Source organism: Muscardinus avellanarius (genome assembly GCF_963383645.1).
Source record: "Muscardinus avellanarius genome assembly, chromosome: 3".
In the NCBI taxonomy this organism is placed as follows: Eukaryota; Metazoa; Chordata; class Mammalia; order Rodentia; family Gliridae; genus Muscardinus; species Muscardinus avellanarius.
In genome coordinates this window covers 33,376,203-33,395,525 of record NC_137788.1, presented here as the reverse complement: position 1 = coordinate 33,395,525, position 19,323 = coordinate 33,376,203, and positions in this window count along the sequence as shown.

Here is a 19,323-nt window from a genome sequence, read left to right as displayed (position 1 = left end):
AAAAAAAAAAAAAAAATAGAGAATAAAGCCGGGTGTGGTGGCGCACGCTTGTAATCCCAGCATTCAGGAGGCTGAGACAGGAGGATCACAGTTCGCGGACAGCCTCAGCTACTTAGTGAGGCCCTCTGTAACTCAGTGAGACCCGGTTTCAAAAATAAAGAATAAAAAATAGGGCAGGGGGTGTAGCTCAGAGGTCAAATGCCCCTGGGTTCCATCCCCAGACCCGCAAAAAAAAAAAAAAAAAAGAATAAAAATAGGGCTGGGGGTATAGCTCGGAGGTAGAATGTCTCTGGGCTCAATCTCTAGTCCACAAAAAAATAAAATAAAATAAAATTCTCCTCAGCTGGCTCACGTTCACATTTCCTTCCATATCACTTGTTTTCCAACACCACCAGGACTTTCACCCTCCATCTTCTCCCCACCTAGTCCATCCCTGTATTTCCTCCTACAGGGCTGATGGGTTACCAGTACCTTGCTTTGCCCCCATCCTGGGTCAGAGCCACAAGATTCCGTTCTCTGCTCCTGTCCCTGGCCACTGTGAGTTACTGGAGGAAACTGGGATCGCGTGTGGGTTCCGCAGTCCTTGCCTGGTCCTTGCCAGCTCTCTGGCTTCTCTGCTCCTCGCTCCCCACCGTATCCTAAGGCCTTGTCTTTTCCACATGACTTTCAATGATAGAGTTCAGGGGGTCCCCCCTTTAGTTCTCTTTTCTCTGTGCCCCATACTTTCCCACCATTTTAATGACAATATTTATACAAAGAAACTGAAATCTATAGTCCCGACCATAGCTGGATGCCCGAATGTGTTTTTCACTCTTTTATTCATTTTTTGGCTTGTTAAATACTGAGTTTGAAAGATGACAGGGAGCTGGGCGTGGTGGCGCACGCTTGTAATCCCAGCATTTGGGAGGCTGAGACCTGGAGGATCGCGGTTCGCGGACAGCCTCAGCTACTTAGTGAGGTCCTCTGCAACTCAGTGAGACCCGGTTTCAAAATAAAGAATAAAAAATAGGGCAGGGGGTGTAGCTCGGAGGTCAAATCCTCCTGGGTTCCATCCCCAGACCCGCAATAAATAAATAAATAAATAAATAAATAAATAAAAAAGAAAGAAAAAAGAAAGAAAGATGACAGGGAGCCAGATATGGTGGCACACAACTGTAATCCCAGTACTTAAGGAAGCTGAGACAGGAGGATTGTGGTTTCAAGGACAGCCTCCACAAGTAGTGAGATTTTCATCAATTTAGCAAGATCCTACTATAAAATACAAATAAGATAGGGTTGGGGTGTAGCTTGGAGGTAGAATATCTTTGGGTTCAATTCTCAGGACCCCTCCCACACAAAGATAGATGATATGCCCCTACCCTTGTGCGTTCATAGTCTAGTGAGCAGATGGACCAGGCAATCTGTATGTAGTTTGTTGGAAGCTGGGTGTGGTGGCACACACCTGTAATCCCAGTAGTTGGGAGGATCCCAGGTTTGAAGGCAGCCTCGGCAACTCAGTGAGACCCTCCACAACTTAGAGGAACCTATTTAAAAAAAAAAAAAAGCAGGGCTAGAGGTCCAGTTCAGAGGTAGAATGTTCCTGGATTCAATCCCCAGTACCCAAAACAAAACAAAAGAATATAGTGCATTTGCAGAGAGAGCTGAAGGGACAGAAGGAAAAAGTTAATTCAAGGAAAGTATATCAGGTAGGCTCAGATTTGGTTGCAGAGGACAGAAAACCCCAAATCATGGTCATTACAACTGGTTAGAAGTTTGGAAATGACTAGCCCAGAGCTGTTATGATGGCTCATGGCCACCAGAGCCCCATGCTTTCCATTTTACTGTTCCACCATTCTTCGTCATCCTTAGCACGCTGCTCCTACCTCATCATCTGACGTGGTTGCTCAAGCTCTAGTCCTCAGGTCTGCACTCCAGCCAGCCCAGAGGAGGAAAGGGTAAAAAATGGCACACTCTCCCTTTAAAAATAGCTCCTGGAAGTTGCACAAAACACTTCTTTCTACAAGTTGTTGGCCAGCACTTAATCACATAATTGCAAGGGATTCTGGAAAATACAATTTATACTCCACGCCAATCACAGGTGCTGAGCAAATCATCCTGACCAGCTGACAACTTAACCTGACTTTTGAGAGATGAGTCCAAGTTAGCAAGGTAGAAAGGAGTGTTCGGGCAGTGGGCTGCAAAAGGCATCGTTGGAAATACAGTGGTCCAGGGTTTCTGCTGCATGGAATGTGTTTTGGGGTGGGACAGGATACACAGTCAAGATGTCAAGATATTTTTTATTTTTTTGGTACAGGGGGTTGAACCCAGGGGCATCTGCCCCTGAGCTACAACCCCAGCTCTATAGATAGATAGATGATGATGATAGATAGATAGATAGATAGATAGATGATAGACTGCAAATTGAACTAAGGAGCATTCTGCCTCCAAGCTACACTCCCAGCCCTTTTTATTTTTTTATTTTGACATAGAGTCTTGCTAAGTTGCTGAGGGTTTCACTAAATTGCCGAGGCTGGCCTAGAACCTTTGATCCTTCTGTCTCAGCCTCCCAAGTACTGGATTATAGGTGTTCACCACCACACCAGGCTAGGATCATAATTTTTAAGGAGTCATTCTGGGGCAAAAGGCATAACCCCCTCTGAGAAAAAAAGACACACCTAGAGGTGGAGCAGGGCCATGCACGCCCCACTTAAAATCAGGTTCCTCCCCAGATCAGCAGCCTGGGTGTGGCTTTGGCTTGGTTCTAGTCCCTAAATCCTTTTCTTTTTTTTTTGCTGGTCTGGGGATGTCCCTCTCTGAGCTTCTTTATTTTGAAACAGGGTCTCACTAAGTTGCAGAGGGCCTCACTAAGTAGCTGAGGCTGTCCGTGAACCGTGAATCCTCCGGTCTCAGCCTCCCCAACGCTGGGATTACAAGCGTGCGCCATCACACACGGGCCTAAATTCTAACCCCCTCACAGGCCTCAAGATCCAAGGGACTGGAATTGCATTTGGGCCACATGCCCTTGGCAAGGACACTCTGAAGCAGTGCAGCTGGTGCAGTGATGCAAGAACCTAGCACTGGCCAGTGGCAACAAGGACATTGGCCCCAGTGACTGGCAGGCCGCTTTGTGGGGTGCTGAGCCCACATAGACTGCCAGCAGGTGCATCCTCCCCAGACACACTGTAGGACTTCCAAAGGTTGTGTTTATTCCCGTGACGTGCTCACAGACACCAGGGCAGGGCAGCCAGCTGGGCGTGGAGCGTCTGGCTCTCTGGAGGAATGAACTCCATCCCCTTGGCTCTGCCCCGCTGTCCTTCTCTGTTCCTGCAAGTGGACAGTGACCTGGGCTCAGGCCACCTCAGAGAGTTCAGCAGCGAATCCTAAACACTCCGGCACCTGCCCACCACCTTGCAGAGCTCCCGGCTCACCTAGTCTCTCCTCAAAAAGACACGCGTGTCACATATGGACTCACAACATACACTGCTTACACCACATACCCACATCCTCTGTCTCCACATAGTCATTCTCACCCGAAGCCACATTCAGCACACATGCGCTGCATATAGACAGGGCCCTCTCACTGCCCACGGCACGGATAGACCCGCGCGGTCTAACACACACATTGCATGTAGACACATATGCACTATATACACGATGTTCTAATGTGGGCGAGCACGCGACCTCATCTGTACCCACCCACCATGCGCACTCACAGCACATGTTCATCTCCACATTACAAGGTCCCCAAGGGTTCTTATCCATAGGAATCTGCCTTCCGAACTGTGCCAGGACAGAGACTTATGAGGCACTCAGAGGGCAGAAGGAAGCACTCCTATTCTCCAGCTCAAATATATCTATTTATTCGTGCCATAGCAAAAAGGGAAGACTGCACTTTCCCCTACTGCCCTATGAACTGGTGTTGCCCTGACGTCAGGGACATGGAGTTCTGGGCAGGGGATCCAGGACAGTGCCTCAGCTCTGTCCCCACTGTCCAAAATGCCCTAGGACAACAGTCCTAGCCAGCAGCCCAAAATTAGCCACACCAGGTTCTTCAGTGTCATGGCACCGTGCAGGGCACCTCCAGGAGCTGGCCCACAGACCTGGGGAAAAGGGAGGAGGAGAGGCTCGCCAGCCCATCCGCCTGAATCTGCCCCGTGCCAGGCCCTGCACCCAGAGCTCTGTGGCCTTATTTCCTATCTCTTTCCTATCCACTGACATTCCCATTTTATTTTATTGAGGGTCTGGGGATGGAACCCAGGGGTATTTGACCTCTGAGCTATAACCCTGTCCTGTTTCTTTATTTTATTTTATTTTATTTTTGGTGGTACTAGAGTTCCTGGAAGCCCGTTTACCTCCAGGCTACACTCCCAGACCTATTTTAAACTTTTTTAAATTTTGAAACAGTGTCTCTTAAGCCAGCACGGCTGGCTTCTAACCTGCGTGATCCTCCTGTCTCCGCCTCTCAAGAGTGAGGATTACAAGCATGCGCCACCATGCCCGGCCTATTTCTTTATTCTTTATTTTGAAACAGGGTCTCACTAATTTGCGGAGGGCCTCACTAAGTAGCTGAAGCTGTCCGCAAACTGCTATCCTCCTGTCTCACCCTCCCGAATGCTGGGATTACAAGCGTGCGTCACCACGCCCAGAGACATTCCCATTTTATAAAGAAGAAAATTGAGGCCCCAAAAAGGTGCTCACAGTCTCACAGCCAGGAAAGGCATTGAACCAGATCTGTCCCCACAGCACTGACAAGTGCCTTGTGGTCCAGCTGTGGGGCCACAGCAAGGCGGCTCCAGGCAGGGAGAATGATCCTAGGCTTATAGGGCTCTGTCCTGGGCTTCTTCCTCAACTCCTCTGATTGGGAGCACAGAGGCAGGAACTTCTGGTGGAGGAGAGTAGAGAGAGAGAGAGAAACAGCTGACTGTGTAGGAGTTTGGTCCCAGTGCCACAAGCTAAGCCCATAATAGTCTGGGACGCTGGGCCAAAGCTTGAGGCATGTCAGAGCTAGGCTGGGAGTTGGAGGGGAGCCAGGAGGCAGGCCCGGAGCTGCCACCCCCGCTGGAACAGACCCAGGCCAGGGGAGGGGGCCCGAACCCAGAGCTGAAGCCTGGAGGGAAAGGGTGGGAACCCAGGTAAAGGTGCTCCTGCCGCAGGCTTACAGAACTCCCAGGATGCCACACTGTTCAGCAGGGGATACAGAGACACACAGAGTGCTTGACTCCAAGGTGCGCTGGGCTCTGGTAAAAGGGCCCTCCACGGCACTAGGCTTGAAGGTGGCAGACACCATTTGGCAGAGATGCATGAGAGAGTGTGGCCGGTGGAACTAGTGGCCGAAGCAAAGGCCCAGGGGGCAAGAAAGTCCCAGGCAGGGCCTGTGCAGCTGAAGGTGGGTGTGCTTCCTGTCTGGCTGGAGTGCACAGCAGGCAAGCGGGGCACCGGGCATGAGCCACTGAGGTTGGCCATGAGGACCCACAGCATCTGGTGAGCTGCTCAGGAATTTGAACTTTATCCAGAGGGCAAGGGGATATCACTGCCAGGAGTTAAGAGCGGTGACGTGGGCAGACATGTTGTAGAAGAGCCCTCTGGCTGCTGATGTGGAGGGACTAAGGGAGAGGGAAAGCGGGAAGGTGGGGAGAGGAGAGTGGGGCCTGATGTCACAGCAAAGGCAGGAAGCTCAAAGGGAGAGTCGAGGGAAGGGGACAGACGCAAGATCTAGAGAGGACCAAGACTGACAGGATGTGGTGACCATTGGAAGTGGGGTGTGAGGGAGAGGGTAAAGGCTAGCAAGACATTTGGGGGCCTGGTAGAGTGGTACGCACGAGTAATCCTAGCTACGCAGGAGTTTGAGGCAGGAACATGGCAAGTTTCTGGCTTGCCTTGGCAACTTAGACCCTGTCTTTTTTTTTTTTTTTTCCCAGTACTGGGGATAGAACCCAGGGGCATTCTACCTCCAAGCTACACCCCCCAGCCCAATTTTTTTATTCTTTATTTTGAAACAGGGTCTCACTGAATTGCAAAGGGCCTCAATAAGTAGCTGAGGCTAGCCACAAACTGCCTCCTGTCTCAGCCTCCCAAATGCTGGGATTACAAGCATGGGCCACCACGCCCTTCTTTTGTTTTGTTTTGTTTTTGTTTTGTTTTGAAACAGGGTCTCGCTAGGTTGTTGAGAGTCTTGATACATTGCTGAGGCTGTCCTTGAACCTGCCATCCTCCTGTTTCATCCTCCCAAGTACTGAGATTACAAACGTGTACCACCATACCAGGCTTAGATCTTGTCTTAAAGTAAAAATAAAAGGGCTAGGGATGTAGAGTGCCCCTGGACATATCCCAGCACACACACACACACACACACACACACACACACACACACACACACACACGACATCATCTGGGCTCAGGCCCAAGGCTGAGAGGTCACTATGGCCAGAGTGGGGCTACCTCAGGAGAAACCAAAGGGACAGAGCTCAAGCTCCAGGCTGGTCCTGCCAGCCCTGCTTCTCACCAACCGTGTGGCCTTGGCATACGCAATCTGCTCTTGGAGCCTCTGTTTCCTCATCTATAGAATGGGGAAAATTGTATTTTCTCCATCCGATTGTGTGTGCGTGCGTGTGTGCGTGCGTGCGTGTGTGTGTGTGTGTGTGTGTGTGTGTGTAGTACTGGGGATGGAACCCAGGGGCAGGGGCGTTTTACCTCTGAGTGACACCCTCAGCCCTATTTTTTTAGTCTTTATTTTGAAACAGAGTCTCACTGAGTTGCAAAGGGCCTAAGTAGCTGAGGCTGTCCACAAACCGTAATCCTCCTGTCTCAGCCTCCCAAATGCTGGGATTACAAGTGTGTGCCACCACGCCCGGCTTTTCCATCCAATTTTCCTGAGGGTTAGACTGAACATGGACAAGGGTGTTTGGCACACAGTGAGAGCCAACGTGCCAGACCTCCAGCAGGATACTGGCCTCCCTCAGGGATGAGTTACAACCTGGCCAAGGGGTAGGGCTCCCTAGCCTGCCTTAGCCAGCCTGGTGCCCCCCCCACCCCGGGCAGTTTGAGAAGCCAGCCTGGCAGCCCCAAGCACCTCTGGCCTCTCAACTTCCTCACAGCTCAAAAGGATGTCTTGGGTGTCCTATTTGCTCACTCTCCAGCCCGTAAGGCCCCTCCTCTGAGCTCCTTCCCAGCACTGTCCCAGTGGCCCTGGAGGGCAGGAAGGAGCTGCTGAAGGGCACTTAGCCATCCTGAACTTGCCCGGGATCTTGCCCCGCCCCCTTGCCCTGTACCTCCAATCAGAATCCTTCCTCCCTGCCTGTTCCTCAGTCCACCTCTGGGGTGAGGTACTGGGGAGAGGCCCAGCCCTGCAGACTGGAGGGTAAGACCACTTGGGGAGGCAGCTGGACCTAGCTCTTCTCCTTTAACATCTTTCTAACTCCCTTAAACATGATCTGTTAAATATCAATGAATCTGCCGGGGCATGATGGAGCATGCTTGTAATCCCAGCATTCGGGAGGCTGAGACCGGAGGATCGTGGTTCGCAGACAGCCTCGGCTACTACTTAGTGAGGCCCTCTGCAACTTAGTGAGACCTTGTTTCAAAAATAATTTAAAAAAAAAAAAAACTAGGGCAGGGGGTGTAGCTCAGAGGCCGAATGCCCCTGGGTTCTATTCCCAGACCCGGGAAAAAAAGAATCAATGAATCTGCATGGGGGTGTATGTGTGTGTGAGTGAGTGAGTGAGTGAGTGAGTGTGTGTGTGTGTGTGTGTGTGTGTGTGTGTGTGGCATGCTTGTAATCCCAGCATTCAGGAGGCTGAGACAGGAGGATTGGAGTTCGCAGACAGCCTCAGCTACTTAGTGAGGCCCTTTGCAACTCAGTGAGACCCTGTTTCGAAATAAAGAATAAAAAATCGGGCTGGGGATGTAGCTTGGAGGTAGAATGCTCCTGGGCTTCATCCCCAATACCACAGATTAAAAGAAAAAAAATGATAGATCACAAGGCCTGTCCTAAGCCTGGCTCTTCACACACAATGCAGGGAGTGTTTTTACCACTCCCCAGGCCCGGCCCATCCCACCCAATCTATGTCTTACCCATGATGAATTTGAAGCCCAGTTCCCTCTCCAGAGCACCCGCTCCCCCACCAATCTTGTCATGGCTGACCCAGACCCTCAGACCCTCAGACCCCTCCTCTGGACCCTCAGGTAGGTGAAGTGGGTCTGCCTCCCAGCCATTCTCCAAGGCCAGAGCCCCTAAGTCAGCCTCATCTCCTCACAGCCCACAGCCTGTCAATCCTACTTTCTAACCACCTGTCTGTCACCTGTCTGCTCCACCCCACTTCCACAGGTCAGCGCTGCTGCCAGCCAGTCCCTAACTTCTTTTGACTCTCGGCCCAACTGTGCTGACTCAAAGGCCTTCAAGGGATTCCAATGGCATATGGTACCCCATTCTGACATGCTTAAGAAATCTTTTATTAGAAGAAGATGTCCCAGGAAGCAACATTTAAAGAATCAGCCAATCAGGAGTCTCAACCAAAAAAAAAAAAAAACTGCCTTTGAAAATAAATTTGCCTTTTGGAGCCTTACAACAGGGGAATTGCCCAAGAGGTTCTATTTTATTTTATTTTTTCTTTCCTTGTATAATTAACACCACTTTGCAAAATGCACACAAAAATAAACGGTTATAAAGAGACTGCCTCTAGCATAACACTCAACAACAGCTTATAAAACACAAGCCCTCCAGATCTTTAGTTGTTACAAAAGAAGCCAAAATCTAAGTTGCAGATGAAATTTCATAACTTTTAAATGTTGGCAATCAGCTGGGAATGGTGTAATTCCAGTACTTGGGAGGCTGAGACACTAGGGTTACAGGTTCGAGGACAGCCTCAGCAAGTAATGAGACTCAGCCAAGTGTAGTGGTGCACATCCCAGTACTTGGGAGGCTGAGAGTGGAGGATCACACAGGTTCGAAGCCAGCCTCAGCTACTGAGTGAGGCTCGCAACAACTTAGTGAGACCCTGTTTCCAAATAAAGTATAAAATAGGTCTGGGAGTATAGCCCGGAGGTAGAAAAGCCCCTGGGTTCCATCCTCAGTACCACAAAGGAAAGTAATGAGACTCTCATCAACCTATGGAGAACCTGTTTCAAAATAAAAATAAAATAGGGCTGGGGGTGTAACTCGGAGGTAGAATGCTCCTGGGTTCCATTCTCAGTAACACACACACACACACACACACACACACACACACACACACACACACTTTATTTAATCCACCACTGCAGTGGCACTACTGCCATTCTTTCTTCTTTTCTTTTTTCTTTTTTTTTTCTTTTTTTGTGGCACCGAGGATTGAACCCGGGGGCATTCTATCTCTGAAATCCACACCCCCAACCCTATTTTATTCTTTATTTTTGAAACAGGGTCTCATTAAGTTGCCGAGGGCTTCACTAAGTAGCTGAGGCTGGCCCCGAAACCGGATCCTCCTGTCTCGGCCTCCCAAATACTAGGATTACAAATAATACCCTCACCAGCTGAGGCCCAGAGTAGTTCAGTCATTCGCCGGAGCTCCACAGCCAGTCAGTGGAGGGAGGAACCCAGCCCGCGGCGCTGCGGCGAACCCAGCGAACCCACGAAGTGTGAGATCAGGGACTATGTTTTTGTGCACTAACCCCTGCTGCAGCTCAGTAAGCGATGAGTGCAGGAACGAGTGCAGGCAGGAATGAATGAATAAAAGCGCAGCTATCTCCGGGTCCAGTTAGTACCTGCCTGAGAGCCACAGCCGGCTCCTAGCCTCGCGCCAAGAACGTGCTGGGCTGCTCGGCAGGGAGCGGGGCTCGGACAATGCAGGTGCCGGCCACTCCCTCCCTCCCTTCCGCAGCTTTGAGGCTGCAGGACAGCCCCCGCTTCCTGAGCTAAGCCTGGGCCTGCTACGTCCGGCAGCCGCTTTCCCAGCCCCCAGGTCCTGGCAGAGATGGCGGTCCGGCAGGCCAGAATGGACCAGGCACCCGTGTCAGGCATGGAGCTGTGGGCAGAGTCCTGACCACAGGGCTGCGTCCAGTCCCAGGATCTACCTCCTTGGCTGTGTGACCAGGGGCCTTACCTCCTAGTCCTTCCCACTCTCAATCTTTTATTTATTTATTTATTTTTATTTTTATTTTATTTTTATTTTTTTGCGGTATTGGGGGTGGAACCCAGGGGCATTCTACCTCCGAACGACACCCCCAGCCCGATTTTTTATTTATTTTGAAACGGGGTCTTACTGAGTTGCAAAGGGCCTCACTTAAGTAGCTGAGGCTGTCAGCAAACCGCGATTCTCCTGTCTCAGCCTCCCAAATGCTGGGATTACAAGTGTGCACCACCACGCTTTACCCTCAATCTTTGAGACTGGCCCTCAGCCGGTTTAATTCAGCATCTCCCTTTGCCCTAAACCATGGTATGGAAGCAGACAGGCGCAAGTTTAGTACGGATGATCTCATTTAACCCTCCCAATGCCAGGCAGGACTAGTAGTATTCTCCCCGTCTAACAAGTTAGGAGACTGAAGACCAGCCTGGTTAAGTACCTTGCCCAGGTGGTAGGCACAGCTGGGGTGGGGGGTCTAGATCTGATTCCTTGTCTTCTTGTTCTGCAGGGTTCTGTGTATCTTGTTCCCCAGTATTTAGTCTCAAGGACTTGAACCAGGCTGGAGGGATAGAAACCCAAGGGTTGGGGCTTCCCAGCCCCAGGAAGCTCCCTTTCTGATGGGGGAACCTGTTCTAGCACTGGAAGATCTAGAAGCTCACCTCATTGATAGGCAAGCAGAAAGGCACGTCTGTGCACTGAAGCACCAAGTTTAGGTGGAGGGGTCAGGTGATCAAAGCCTCCAGGCCAAACTCCCACAACTGTTCCCCTCAGGGAAGCTCCAGCAACCTCTGCCTGCTGAAATGGGGAATCCTTCTGTAGGGACACCAGTGTGTTTCTAGCCAGACCTCTGGGGGAAAAAAAAGCCCACTCCTTTTCAGAACGCCTGATGTGGGAAAGGCCTCAACAGTGATGTCCTGGTAAGTGTTTCGCGACCTGGGGCTGTGGGTTGTGAGGAGGGGGGTGGGGAACCCTGATTTGTAGCATTTGTGGGTTTCCATCAAGTGAACATGGCCAATTGCCAAGTTGAAGATAGCAAAGTTTACGCCGGGCGTGGTGGCGCACGCTTGTAATACCAGCATTTGAGAGGCTGAGACAGGCGGATCACGGTTCACGGACAGCCTCAGCTACTTAGAGAGGCCCTCTGCAACTTAGTGAGACCCAGTTTCAAAATAAAGAATACAAAATAGGGCAGGGGGTGTAGCTTGGAGGTCGAATGCCCCTGAGTTTCATCCCCAGACCCAGAAAAGAAAAAGAATAAAAAATAGAGCTGGGGGTGTAGCTTGGAGGGAGAATGCCCCTGGGTTTCATCCCCAGACCCAGAAAAAAAAAAAAAAAGAATAAAAAATAGAGCTGGGGGTGTAGCACAGAGGTAAAATGCCCCTGGGCTCCATCCCCAGTACTGAAAAAAAAAAAAATTAGATTAACAGTTGGGCACTATAACAAATATGTCATAGTAGAGTTAAACATTTAGGGGATGATGACTTTGTAGTCTCTACATTTTTTTTTTTTTTTGTACTAGGGATTGAACCCAGGGATGTTCTACCTCCAATCTACACCCCCAGCCCTTTTTATTTTGAAACAGGTTCTCACTAAGTTGCTTAGGCTGGTTTCAAATCTGCTATCCTCCTGTCTCAGCCTCCCAAGTACTGGGATTGCAGGCAAGGTGCCGCTGCCTCCAGCTTCTACTTTGTTCTTAATGTAGTTGATTTAAGAATAAATTTATGTAACTTAATTTGTGTGTGGGGGGTTAGTGGAGATTAAACTCAGGGGCATTATACCTCTGAGCTATACCCCCAGCCCTATTTTATTTTTATTTTGAAACAGTCTCTCTAGGTTGATGAGAGTCTAACTACTTGCTGAGACTGTCCTCGAACCTGTGATTCTCCTATCTTAACCCCTCAATACTGGGATTATAAGTGTGCAGTACCATGCTTGGCATATAACTTAATTTTTAATGATCATGTTTAATTACCAACTCCCACAATTCCTGAAACCACCACCCTTGGCTCTCACCAAGCAGACAAGCCAGCTCTAGAACAGCACTGACCGAGGTCACTCAGGTCCTGGGACTGTGGCTCCTTGGCTTCCTCCAGCCTTAGAGGCCTGCTAGGCCCCATCTCTCTAGCCTGGGTTTCCCTCTAGTGGACAGAAGAGTCATTTCCAGGTGATCTCTTGCTCCACCTGTGCCCAGAGCCCAGCATCCAGAGCAGAGTGGAATAAGTCTGTCATCACTCATGCCAAGAGTTTCTTAGAGAGAATCCCTACAGTTTCACAATTGTCTTTAGGCACTAGGGGGCCAGCACTAGGAGCCCCCCTGGGTTTCAGGCATTATCTCAGGCTTCAGAGCTCCTCAAAAACCTTATCTTACTGCCACGTGGCAGCTCAGGCTGGCTACATCAGCCTTTCAGGTAGGGGGGACACCCTGCTCAATTCCATCTCTAAAAAAGCAAACTGGAGCAGGACATGGCGGCTAACACTGTAATACTAGTACTTGGGAGGACAAGGCAGGAGGATTGCAAGTTCGAGACCAGCCTCGGCAACTTAGATCCTCAGCAACTTAGTGAGAACCTGTTTCAAAATTCTTTAAAAAGCTGGGCATAGTGGTACATACCAGTAATCCCAGTAATCCCAGTACTTGGGAGGCTGAGATAGGAGGATCACAGGTTCGTGGCCAGCCTCAGCAACTTAGAAAGGCTCTTAGCCTTTCTAAGTGAGACCCTGTATCAAAATAAAATAGGTGCAGGGGTATAACTCAGAGGTAGAATAACTCTGGGTTCAATCCCCAGGATTCCAGCCAGCATCAGCAATTTAGCAAGGCCCTCTATAATTAAAAAAATATATATGGCTGGGGGTGTAGATCAGAAGTAGAGTGCCTGTAGGTTCAATCCCTAGTACCACATACACACATGCACGTACATGTGCACACACAAACAAAAGGAAATTGGGAAGACCCAATTTATGTTAAGAATTTAACTCATGCCGGGCGTGGTGGTGCACGCTTGTAATCCCCGCGCTTGGGAGGTGGAGACAGGAGGATTGTGCAGGTTCAAAGCCAGCCTCAGCTACTTAGTGAGGCTCTCAGCAACTTAGTGAGACCCTGTTTCCAAATAAAGTATAAAAATTTAACTCATGCCGGGCATGGTGGCGCATGCTTGTAATCCCGGGGCTTGGGAGGCAGAGACAGGAGGATTGCGCAGGTTTGAAGCCAGACATGCTGGCTTAAGAGACCCTGTTTCCAAAACAAAAAGTATAAAAAATAGGTCTGGGAGTGTAGCCCAGAGGTAGAAGGGCTTTCAGAAACCCCAGTACCACCCCCCCCCAAAAAAAAAAAAAGAATTTAACTTTCAGCTTGTTGCTTGTTTATTTTTGTTTGCAGTACTGGGGATGAAACCCAGGGGCATTCTACCTCTGAGCTATACCCCCAGCCCTATTTTTTATTCTTTATTTTGAAACAGGGTCTCACTGAGTTGCAAAGGGCCTCACTAAGTAGCTGAGGCTGTCTGAGAACCACGATCCTCCTGTTCCAGCCTTCTGAATGCTGGGATTATACGTGTGTGCCATCACGCCCAGTTTTGGTGCATGCTTATAATCCCAAGTACTTGGGAGGCTGAGACAGGAAGCTCACAGGTTTTTGGCCAGCCTCAGCTACTTAGTGAGGCCCTCCGCAACTCAATGAGACCCTGTTTCAAAAATAATAAAGAATAAAAAATAAGGCGGGGGTGTAGCTCAGAGGTAGAATGCCCCTGGGTTTAATTCTCAGTACCATAAAAAGGAAAAAAAATAGAATTTAACTCTCACACAACTCATAGCCTGTTGGGGAAAGGTTGATGGAGACCGTTGATGTACTGGACACATGGATACACTGGAGTCGAGCAGAGGCAGAGCTGGGGTTCAGGACACCCCTCCTGCATTGCACTTGCATTCCCTTCTTCGAAAGCCATCTTCCAAGCCCGGACTGTCTGTGTGTCTCTGTCTCTGTCTGTCTGTCTGTCTCTCTCTCTCCCTCTCTCTCCCTCTCTCTCTCTTCCCTCTGCCCTTTTCTGAATTCTCTTTTCTCATCCTCTCCCACCTTCATTACTTTACTTCTACTGGAATCCTAGACATCTTTAAGGCTCAGATCAAATTTCAGTCCTCCAGAAAACCCTCTCAGACCACCTGCCTCAGGAATCTGCTTAATGAAAGTAAGGATTGTTGCAGTTTGAAAGGAAGAACAGATTTCTGGCTAAATATGAGGACTGATCACATGTGTCCCATCTCCACTCCTAAAATTCCACCCAAATGTCAGCAAATGAATGAGGGGAGATGAGTTTAAGCCAAGTATGTAGTGCATGCTACTTGGAAAGTTGAGGCAGAAGGATTCCAAGTCAGAGGCCAGCCTGGGCAGCTTAGTGAGACCCTGTCTCAAAATAAAATGTATAAAAAGGCTGGGAATATCGCTCAGTAGAACATTTGCCTAGCTGGTGCAAAGCCCTAGACTCTATCCCCAGAACTTCAAAAGAAAAAAAAAAAGTTTAAACTCACATGGACAAAAAGAGAGAATTTGGACCAATACCTCATACCATATATGAAAATTAAATCAAACGAGTCTTTCATGATGGCATATACCTGTAATCTTATTTCATAGGAGACTGAGACAGGAGGATCACAGATTTGAGGACAGCCTCAGCAATTTAGCAAGATCCTCTTTCAAAATAAAAAAATAAAATAAAAAAGGGATGGGGTATAACTCAGAGGTAGAATGCCCCTGGGTTCAATCTATAGTAATACACACACACACACACACACACACACACACACACACACACACACTTGCCGTACAACATGGATAAACCTTAGAAATATTATGGATAGTGAATGCAAGCTGTGCATGGTGGTACCCACCTGCAATCCTAGTACTTGGGAATCTGCACAGGAATATTATTGGTTGGAGGTTTGCCTCAGCAATTTATGAGACAAGGACAAGGAGAGGGAGGAAGAGGAGGAGGGGGAGCAGGAGGGGGAGGAAGAAGAACAAAGATGAAGAAATTCCACTAGTGCATTAGAACCCAAGAACAGCTCATAAACTGGAAGCAGTGAGTACGTCTTAAAGGCTGTCGGATGGGGCAGAAATGAGTAAAAGTATAAGGAGTTAGATGCCTAAATCCCCTCCCCTGACCTCCATGGCAGGTGACTGCCCTTTTCCCACCTGGCAGGAGGTAATCTGAATTGAGAGGGTATGGATGTGTGAATGCCGGGCAGAGCTGAGAATAGGAGCAACAGGCTGTACTGAATCAGGGGGATTTGCTGAACCATTAAGTCCCCCTCATCCTCTTTCCCCTCTTGGTTCCCAGAAGACTGGCAGGCAGCCAGGCTCATAATCTTGCCCTGGTACAGAGGACAGCTATATGGGAAAATTGAAAGATACCCAGGAGCTGACAGCTGAGGATTCCCCTTGGTAAAACTGCCATACCTGCCTGACGGCTCGCTAGTGAAACTCAATAGTCAACACCCTTGGTCCAAACACATGTGGAGCTTGCAACCAGCTTTTAACGCCTTGCTCTGTAATCGAAACAAAAGTGGACAGCAAGGGGCATCACATGCTTGATGAAGGCCTCAAAAAAAGTGCAAAACGAAGGGGAGAATTCAGAGGAAACTGTAAGAAAAGCTTTCTTTCTTTTTCTCTTTTTTTTTTTTTTTTTTGCGGGTCTGGGGATGGAACCCAGGGGCATTTGACCTCCGAGACATACCCCCTGCCCTATTTTTATTCTTTATTTTGAAACAGGGTCTCACTAAGTTGCAGAGGGCCTCACAAAGTAGCTGAGGCTGTCCGCAAACCACGATCCTCTGGTTTCAGCCTCCCGAATGCCGGGATTACAAGCGTGCGCCACCACGCCTGGCTGCTTTCAAAAATTTTAATATAAAAATCTATTAATAGCCTCAGAGGCAAAAAGGGAAACAACTGTGTCTGTGGAAAAAGAATAGGAAGCTACAAAAAGGGGCCATTTAGGGAACAACAACAACATAAACGTGGTCTTAGCTAGTGCAGTGGTACATGCCTGTAGTCCCAGTACTTGTGAGGCTGACACAGGAGGATCAAAGTTTTGAGGCCAGTGGCCCAGTGTATGGTAATTTAGCAAGGCCATCAACAACGTAGTCCTGGTTTCAAAGTAAAAAAAATTAAAAGGGCTAGGGATGGAGACCCTGCATTCAATCCTCAGTACCAAAAATAAAAAGGTCTTAAAGATAGTTTAAAATTTTTAAAAATTGTAAGTGAATAAAAGGTTTGGAGAAGCCAGGTTTAGTGGTGCATACTTGTAATCCCAATACTTGGGAGACTGAGACAGGATGGCAGGTTCGTGGCCATCCTCAGCTACTTAGTGAGGCCTTCCACAACTTAGTGAGACTCTGTTTCAAAATAAAGAATAAAAAATAGGACTGGGGGTGTAGCTCAGAAGTAGAACATCCCTGGGTTCAATCTTCAGTACCGCAAAAACTATTTTTTTTTTTTTTTTTTTTTGGTGGCACTGGGGTTCCTGGAAGCCCTTCTACCTCCGGAGTACACTCCCAGACCTATTTTATATTTTTATTTGGAAACAGGGTCTCCTAAGCCAGCGCACGCAGCTGGCTCCGAACCTGCGTGATCCTCCTGTCTCTGCCTCCCAAGCGCGGGGATTACAAGCGTGCGCCACCACGCCCGGCAAAAAACTATTTTTAATTAAATAAAAAAAGAAATAAAAAGATTGAAAACTAAGAAACTCCCAGAAAATCAAACAAAACGCACAAAGGTAACGATGTAACAATGAGAGAAAAGATAAGAAAAGATTAGCAGGATTTTTATAGAGAAGGGGTAAAATGGAGGGACTGGGGAATTATACAAAGAAATAACTAGAGAGTGAATGGGTTTCCAGATTAAGAGGCTTAAAACAAAGAGTGCCAAAGGATGCGGTGATGCAATTCAGAGACTATCTGGCTTCACAGGTTAATGATAGTCTTTACAAGACTGCCCTTGTCACTAGAGGAGATCCGAGGAGTTCCCAGGAAAGAAAACATCAACTCAGGACAAGTGGGGTTACAGAAATGGATATAAGGATGTGTCAGTTATAGGCACAGACAAAGATTTTTTTTTTCTAGTCCTGGGGATGGAACCCAGGGGCATTCTACCTCCAAGCTACACCCCCAACCCTATTTTTTATTCTTTATTTTGAAGCAGGGTCTCACTGAGTTGCAAAGGGCCTCACTAAGTAGTTGAGGCTGTTTGTGAACCTCAATCCTCCTGTCTCAGCCTCCCAGATGCTGGGATGACAAGCATGTGCCACCACACTCGGCTTGCAAAGATTTAATTAGAACAGCGGAGACACATTCAAGGAAGAAAACGGGATATCATGAGAGTGATACATGCCTTGGGGGTTTTCAGGCTCTTCTTTCAAAGGAGATTTGGTAGGGGTAGGCATGGGGATATCAATCTGGTGATCACAGATGGCTTATGGTGGTCTGGCAATTATCTGGATCCTTAGACTGATTGGTCTCCATTATCTGATTGGTAGTACTCATTATCTGATTAGTAAGTACCCTATATTGTAAATTTCTTAAAATATTGAATCTCTCTTTGCTTAATTACTTTTTTGTATTAATTAATTTGGAGATTGAATCCAGGAACATTCTACCTTCAAGCTATATCCCTAACCTTATTTATTTCTTTATTGTACTAGGGATTGAACCTATAGGCATTCCACCTCTAAGTTATATCCAAGCCCTATTTATTTTTTTATTTTGAAATAGGGTCTCACCAGCCGGGCGTGGTGGTGCACGCTTGTAATCCCCGTGCTTGGAAGGCTGAGACAGGAGAATCGCACAGGTTCAAAGCCAGCCTCAAATTGTGAAGGCTGGCTAGAAACATGTGATCCTCCTGTCTCAGCCTTCCAAGTACTGGGATTATAGGAATGTGCCATCATGTCCAGCTTTAATTAATTAATTACCTATTTGTTTGTTTATTTATTTGCAGTACTGAGGATTGAACCCAGGAGCTTTCTACCTCTGAGTTACAGCCCCAGCCCTATGTTTTATTCTTTATTTTGAAACAGGGTCTAAGTTGCAGAGGTCCTCACTAGGTAACTGAGGCTGTCCATGAACCTGTAAGCCTCCTGTTTCAGCCTCCCAAGAACTGGGATTACCAGTATGCACCACCACGCCCAGCTCTTAATCTACTTATTATGTAGGATAATTAGCAATGCACGGGGTAATTTTCATAAATGAGTGAATTTATGTTATTCTAAGATTGTGAGTTAAAATTTATAGATTTTAAAGAAATTTGGGAGTGACAGGCCTGGAAGAAGAATCTGAACTGAGGAAGAAAGTTATGTGGAACTTTTAGTTTAAAGATATATTTTCCAGCCAGGTGTGATGGTGCATGCTTGTAATCCCCGCGCTTGGGAGGCCGAGACAGGAGGATCGCACAGGTTCGAAGCCAGCCTCGCTGGCTTAAGAGACACTGTTTCCAAATAAAAATATAAAATAGGTCTGGGAGTGTAGCCCGGAGGTAGAAGGGTTTCCAGGAACCCCAGTACCACCAAAAAAAAAAAAAAAAAAAAAAAACCACACATATTTTCCTTACCCTTTTGTCTCCCTTCTACCTATTTTTCTTTCATTTTTCTTTCTATCAGGGATTGAACCCAAGGGTGTTCTATACCCCAGAACTTTTTATTTTTTTACTTTGAAACAGGGTCTCACTAAATCACCCTACATTGGCCTCAAACCTATGTTCTTTCTGTGTTAGCCTCCCAAATACTGAGGTTACAGATAATGTAACAGCTCACTCTGCTCAAAGTCTTTATTACAACAGACCCACACATGAAAGCACATCATTGAAAAAATTCAGAATGCCAGGGTCAAAAAGTACATTCTAAAAGCTTCAAGAAAGAAAAATAGGTTACATTCAAAGGTCTTGTAAATCAAATGATATTAATCTTCACAATAACAACACTGGTTACTAGGCAACAGGACAGTAAAACCTGTGAAGTTCTCAGGGGAAGTTATTTCTAACCTAGTATTTTATACCCAGCCAAATTATCAACTAAAGGTGAAGTATAATACAGACAATTTAAGAAATGCAAGGTCTCAAAAATTTTACTTTCCAAGTATCCTTTCCCAGGCATATATGGATGATGTGCTCTACCAGAATGAGGAAGTACAACAAGAAAGAGGAAGAAATGAGCCCCAGAAAACAGAGGATACAACACAGGGGAGAAGCAGAGGGAATTTCCAGAATCAT